Raw genomic sequence first — 7346 nt, forward strand, 5'->3', positions numbered from 1 at the left:
TCAAGGCACTTCACTAGCTGTTTATATATCCTAAGATTTTATCAGTCAGTGTTGTTGGCTTAGCACCTAGGCTCCTTGCAGCAATTAATCAGAGCAAATGACATTATAATAATACCCCAGGCATCTGAAATAAGAGTCTGCCTTGTCTCTCAGTGTAAATAAAGGGGCCTATTTCTCCAGCTCTGACCCTGTTTGAGGTTAAGTAGTTAAATATGTGCTGACTGAAATCCTTATTGGTAGAGACTGAACCAGAACGATTCTTGAGTCCAGCAGCACCTTTAAGACTAACAAAATTTTATTCAAGCTATAAGCTTTCATGTGCAAACACACTTCTTCAGATAAAATTCTTGTTACAGATCCAGGGAACCAAGAAATATAGCTTGTACTTTTTGTGATCAAGTTCAATCCTGGTAGTGAAAACTGAGGGTTGTGTAATTTTCTGCCCAGTTTCCACTGAGTTCAATGGGATGAGTCTGCTTCCACATAGACCTTTGTTTGTTTACTTTATTTATAGCCTGTCTCACCAAGGCTCAAAGTGGATTATGAAATATAAAACAATACTATCAGACAGCATAAAATGTCCAGCAAACAATGAAACAGGACTAGGATTACAAAATTAGGAAAAATGCAAACAAAAGCCAGTATACAATACTATAAACAACGTAGAGAATGGATTACAAAAGTTTAAGACAATATAGTAAGAGCAAGATTATATTATAATAAACTGTGCAATAGGTTACAATCCTGCTCCCTTTATAAAAGTACCTTCCCAAACTGTTAATTATACTACCACCCAATGTCCATTATATAAATGCAGTTCTGGACATTTCTGTTTTACTAATCCTGTGGAATGAGAGAAATATTGGAACCTTCCTGATGTTCTCAGGCAGGCCGTTCCACAAGGTGGGAGCCTCCACAGAGAATGCTTGGATACAAGCTAGACAGCTTCCTCCCTGGTACTTGGCAGAACCTCTCTCAAAATACTAGAACTCCCAAAATATTAGAACTTGAGGGCATCCAATGAAGTTGATCAACAGTAGAAGACAGGAGGGCCTGGCATGATGTGGTCCATGGGGTCATGGAGAGTCGGACTCAACTGTGTGACTGAACAACATCAACAGATTCAGGATGGACAAAAGAAAACACTTCTTTACTCAATGAGTGATTGAAATATGAAATTTGCTTATCATAGATAGCTTTAAAAGGGGAGTAGACAGATTCCTAGAAGATACAGTAACTGGTTGGCCACTGAGTGAGGCAGGATGTTGGACTACATAGACCACAAGTCTGATCTAGCAGGGCTATTTGTATGTTCTTAAGTCCTCAGCCTTCTAAAGCAGCATTACCCCTGTCTTGCCAGGATACAATTTCAATTTGTTTACCCTTAGCCATTTAACCACAGCAACAACAACAACTGTGAATAAACATCAAAACAGTTAAAATACCATCCTTTAGATTTTTTATATATATCTAAATAATCCAATTGCAAATTAGGTAAACAAGAGACTGTTCACTGAGTATTACAAACTGTAACAGTATAAACTTGAACAGAGGATAATAACTCTGGAGTAGTGAGCAAATCCTCATTCGTTTTTTCTGCAGGTGAATGCTACTCCTCCAAAACAATGACTCTGGAGTAAACTCTTTCAGAAATACAATTCCATATATGCATCCGCAAAATAGTCCAACAATCCCGTGTCCATCAACAAAGTGTGAACGCCAAAAGCTGCGTTTTTCTTGTGTGCTTGTGCACTTATGCGCATAAGCACATATCTCCAGATTACCAAAAAGAAAGCCGCACCTTACAGCTGTGCCTCCGCCAGGGGTGGGCCAACAGTGTGAACGCTCCCTTGTGCCTCCTCCCCAGTATGCTCCCACATCAGTCGGTGTAGTGTGACCGGGAAAACCCGGAACAGTTTGTTCCCGGTCTTTTTTGCCACGACTCTCTCCTGCTTCAAACTGCCAGTTTGAACTCGGCCAAAGTGTCTGCATAGTGGATCTCCTTTTGTGCCTGAGGCGGTTCTGTGTGTTCGGCTCCTCCTGACTTCAGTGGATCTTGTCAACCAGAGGATTTTCTTGCTTAGCTTCAGCTTCGCTTTACTGGCTTAGAAACTCTTGGCAGCAGCACTGTTATATTCTCTTGACCAAACTGTGTTTGTACTAATTATTATAATGCAGAGTACAGCCAAAATGTATTTGTCCCACAAACTATGTAGAATTGCTGCATTAAGTGCTGAGTTGCCTTTTGGTATGTTGTTAAAAATCAAATTATATAGGTTTAGCAACAAACCTGTTATTAGGGCCAATGAAAGGCTGTGGGCTAGGTAATAGTGTGCATTCTGCACATCCCATCACATTGCTTCATAATTTACCAGAATCTAGCGGCAAGATTATTGCTCCTTAAGGATATTAATGTTGCCATTAAGCAAGACCCCCTTCCTGGACTGGAACTGCTTCTTCAGCATATACAGCTCAAGCACTAGTCTTAACTTGCCCTGAGATTACCAGGGGGTCCAGAGTTGTGTGACAGTGACAAAACTCTGTGTAGAATCAGGAACAGACTCTTGGACAAAAGGAGAACAGTGGAGATGTAGAAAGGCCACAAATATGTAATAGTGCAAAGATGAAACAGAAAGTCAGGAGAAGATTCAAAAGGAACAGCAAGCTTTCAATAAGGGAACAACAGGGACGACCACTGAGCCCATGTTCAGAAAACATGTGGATCTTTATTACAAAAATTCAGAACTAGAATGCTCTTGTGTTTATTTCAAGCTGGATTCAAGCTGGAATACAAAAGCAAGAAATAATATAAAAACTTCTAAAATAGACATTTTTAAAAACAGCAGTTAAAAAACAGCAAAACTGTCCAGTCTGCTATGTAAGATCCTCTTCAGCAGTCCCATTGTCTGTGCCCCCACCTGCAGAGGTCAGGCAGGTAGCAACCAGAGACAGGCTTTTCAGTGGTGGTACCTCACCTGTGGCATACCTGTCACCTTGAGGCTCTCCTGGGACCTAGCTTACGGTCTTTAAGGCATAGGGTTGCCAGCTCCAGGAAGGCTGGGAAATACCTGGAGATTTTGGGGGTGGAGCCTGAGGAGGGCGGGGTTTGGAGTGAGGATGGACTTCAGTGGTGTATATTGCCATAGACTCCACCTCCCAAGGTGGCCATTTTCTGCAGGTGATCAGATCTCTGTTGCCTGGAGATCAGCTGTAATAGTGGGAGATCTCCAGCCAACACCTGGAGATTGGCAATCCTACTTAGGCACAAAGTGAAAACATTTATTTTTACCCAGACTTTTAACTAGGGCTTTGATCTCTTAAAACTGTTTTTACATTCTGCTTCTAGCCCAAAGGCTGTTTTAGGATGATAATTTTAAGATGCTACAAACTTTATACTGGATTTTATGCTCTGGCTGCCTTTTTAATGAATGGCTATTTGGTTTTTAATAGTTTCTTAATTTTAACAATTTTATACTATTTAATGATTTTTATCATGATTTACTTTGCAGGCTGCCTCAAGCAGATTGCTGGAATGGCCCGATATGAATTTTCTAAGTAAATAAAACAAAAGCACAGAACACAGCACATCTGACAGCAAAAATACAAGACAATAACAATAACACTTTAAATGCCAGATCCCTGGCAAAACAAAATTCCATTAAATTCATCTGGAAAGCTCATAAATATGTTGTGCAAGGCTCAAAGATATATGCCACTCAATATGAATATAATTCCAAATAACTTCTAAAGCTTTCACAATGTTTGTGCAGTCTTTAGAGTACTAATCTGAATAATCTCAAATTTGGCATGTGCAGGATGTACACTGAGGAGCACTTAGTGAATGGTTTCATGTAAAGATCTGGAAGTCATACCAGCAGTGCTTTGAGGGACCCAGAACTGGGGTTCTATTTGCACATATGAACCTTCTCCCATTTGTGTTGATGGCATAGAAAAGAGACTGAGGATCCATAGCTGGACCCTGCTACCCAGTTGCCCATGCCTTCTCTAGAGTTATGATAGGAAGGAAGCTGTCTCTAAAATAAGTTTGGAGGTATGATCTGGGACAGAACTTGAGTGGGACTACCTGAAGAGTTGGAAGGTCCCTGTCAGATAGGGTAGACAATGCTGAACTAAACAAACCAATAGCCTAAGGCAGCTGTAAGTGTTGAGATCTATATGTAAATCTATACACTACTAGACTTCCTAAATTGCTCAAGGAGAAGTGGGAAGAGAAAATCAACAAGGAAAGAAGAAGAAGGTCAGCCCAGTAGAAAAGAAGTTAAAGCATACACACTAGAAGTCCTACTGAACTAAATAGAATTTACTTCTGAGAATATGTTTAAGATTACACTGCAATAATACTGTTTTGGGAGTGTTTTAAATCTTGCCTAGTGCCGTCCTTGATAGGAACAAATCAGAACACTTTCCCTTTTTCCCCTGAGATGCCATTCTGTGCTTACATTAGGGTTGCCACTTATGGGTTGGGGAATTCCAGGAGATTTGGGGGCTAGAGCCTGGCAAGGACAGGGTTTGGTTAGGAGAAAGACCTCAGTGGAGTATAATGCTATAGAGTCCACCCTCTGAAGCAGTCATTTCCTCCGGATGAACTGGACTGTGTTGCCTGGAGATCAGTTGTAATTCTAGGAGATTACCAGGCCCCACCTGGAGGTTGGCAATTCTAGTTTACATTAACTTCATAATGGAGCCCTGAGTTTCAAAATGGTAAGGTGAAATTGATTTGGCTGTAACAAAAATAAAAGATACCTCATAGTTTTCTAAACGTGGTTTAAACAACAACACACGCACAGACACAAGCAGTAATACTGCTTTTGGAAAATTTTGTGACACCACATAGGAATGTGTAGATCTCACCTAATTGTTTTAATCATTCCTGTATGCGGACATCAGTGAAGAATTAATGGCTGTGAAATATTAGCCAGCAGTGATATATAAAAAGCAAGTGATACATGGCAAAGGAATCTCTTCTTCCCTTCACATAGCCAATGAAACCATTGTGGTCTGTGACACAGCTCCACTAGATTTTTTCCATGTTTATCCAGCCTAGCTTAGTAAGCACATCATGCATTCCGTTCATTAAATCTATGAAGCAAAGTACAGAGTGTGACCCTAAGCAATATTTTTACTACTCATGTGCTTGTCAGACAGGGGGCCGCTTAGTTTGCTGAGGAGTCTGCTGTCAAGTATTTGTTTCAGATTAAGAGTTCAGTGCTGCTAAGGAGCCATAAAATTCTTAGGATCTGACTCTGCCTTCACATATTTCTATGGGACTATGGTTAGTTCTGTAGAATTACATGACTGAGACATCTGTATTATATTTTGTTCTGCCCTTTTCCCAAGGAGTTCAGAACAGCAGAAGTGCCCCCCTTCCATTTTATCCCTACAACAGCCATATGTTAGGCTGACAGAGAAGGACTGGTCCAAGGATACCCGAAGTATTTCATAGCAAGCACTGACTTGAGCCCAGGTCTCTTCAGTTGCAGTCTGACACTCTAATCAGTCACTATATCACACTGACCTCTGTGTAGCAAATAAATCCAGACTTCTGTTTGTGGGTGGAACTTTAAAAATTGTCAGGAATGGTGCATGTTACATCTGCAGTATTCAATTCAAACCCACCATTTCTCTTTCTCCTGGCTGTAAGAAAAGCACTGTTCCAGAGGTACCACAGATGATAGTGAAGATGCTGGACTTAAACCCAGTAAACTAAAGTTTATGAATAAAGAACCATTTTATGAAGGAAGAAAAAGTTACTGTAAAGTGCCTTGTATGTTTTCAGTGTAGAAAAAGGCTTTAGCTGTCCTACTATACAAAAACCTTTACTAAGATTGTGGTCACACGGTCATTTTGATCGGGTTTCACCGCTGTTCCCTCTCGCATTTAAAATTGCTGATCAGACGCCCGAATCCGTCTCCCACACTAAAGTGGACTCACTCACGCGATTCTTCCGGTTCCCTAGTGAGTTTTCAGACACTGGGGAAATCAAGTACTTTCCGGGCATTTGCGCTTTGAATCCACGATTTCGCCGATCTGGACAACTATCTCTTGGAATTATTGCGATTAGGTCATCCTTCGTGTGATGAGGGTTCCTCCCCCCCAGCTTCCACCTTTGTGTGCATGAGCAAACCTGTGCTGAATAAATTCAATGTTTAAACGTTCAAGCGCACATATAGACTCCAGTGCTTGGTAGTACATTGCTGGTTCATTTTGTTCGCTGTTTGGGGGAGGACGGACCTGTAAAAAAAAGGGAGTCCAAGTGGGGGCGTTGATTTGGCCATGTGCATATGTACATGTGTAAAGCTATTTTAAAAAAACCCTCACCCTGTGCCGCCCAAGTGGCGGTGTAGCTATCTAGATGGTGCCCAGAGCTTTGTCGTGCAATGCTTGCAGTTCGGGGAAGGATGTGTGATCATCCCAACCTGAAAAAAATATTCCCGATTAAATCTATAGTGGGAACAAATAAGAATAAGCTTTCCATGTGACCACAGCCTCATACTATTCTTGTGAAATTATAAAACTGAAGGTTGTTAACATTTGCCAGTTACTGTATTTAAACAAAAAAACAGCCACAATGAAATTTGAAAATGTGGTGAGAATTACTTCACCATCTAATTCTATGCATGTTTCTTTCACTGTAAATCCCAAAGGTTTCTATAAGGTTCCCAACAATATAGATACAAGATTGAGACCTCAAGCAAATTCTCCTCATAACACCTTCTTGTAAAATGTGTGTTATATTCTCCTTAGCTGAATCCCAATTATAGAAGTTTTTGGAATTTTTTGGTAAAAATAATATAACAATTTATTTATTTGTATTATTTCTTATTGTATCATTTATTTATTACATTTATACCCCGCCCTACCCCCAAAATGGGCTCAGGGCGGCTCACAACATAAAATAAACAAACGATAAAAATAAAAAAATAAATAGCAATAGCAGATAAAACCAAAACCCATGCCTTATGAAATCATTACCCTAAGAAATTCCAGTGCCCAAGTAATATCCAGGACAACAGGGCCCTGGAAAAAGGTCCTGAACAGTGCCATAGACAGGACAGGGGCACTGCCTCCTATATTTGGAAGGCCTGATCACTACGTCATCACGTCGCTATAATGGTGGCCTGAGTAGGCATAACATTTCCTGTGTGGCTGACTCGAGCAGGAGAAGACGACGGGTCTCTTTCTTTCTCCCGGATTGGTTTTCGTCGCAAAAATGAGGGAGGATTTCTGGAGTTGGTTTTGGGGTTTGTTTGTTTTTTTTTTCCACATTGGCCGTCTTGGACGGAAGAGATTGGAGGGAGGGGGGAAAGTTAACCTGACCGGAGCGG

The 7346-nt window shown here is 40.8% G+C and overlaps 1 long non-coding RNA gene across 1 annotated transcript in view; it reads left to right on the plus strand.

Annotated features, from left to right (window-relative positions):
• LOC107115573 overlaps positions 1–3587 on the plus strand; it is a 62219-nt gene extending 58632 nt beyond the window's left edge. The window contains exon 4 of the long non-coding RNA XR_001482678.1: positions 3510–3587. This is a non-coding gene — a long non-coding RNA (uncharacterized LOC107115573). The remainder of the gene's footprint in view (positions 1–3509) is intronic.
• The last annotated feature ends 3759 nt before the right edge of the window (positions 3588–7346 follow it).

The sequence above is a fragment of the Gekko japonicus genome, unplaced genomic scaffold (assembly GCF_001447785.1).
Source record: "Gekko japonicus isolate JY-2015 unplaced genomic scaffold, Gekko_japonicus_V1.1 scaffold1983, whole genome shotgun sequence".
NCBI classification, from domain to species: Eukaryota; Metazoa; Chordata; class Lepidosauria; order Squamata; family Gekkonidae; genus Gekko; species Gekko japonicus.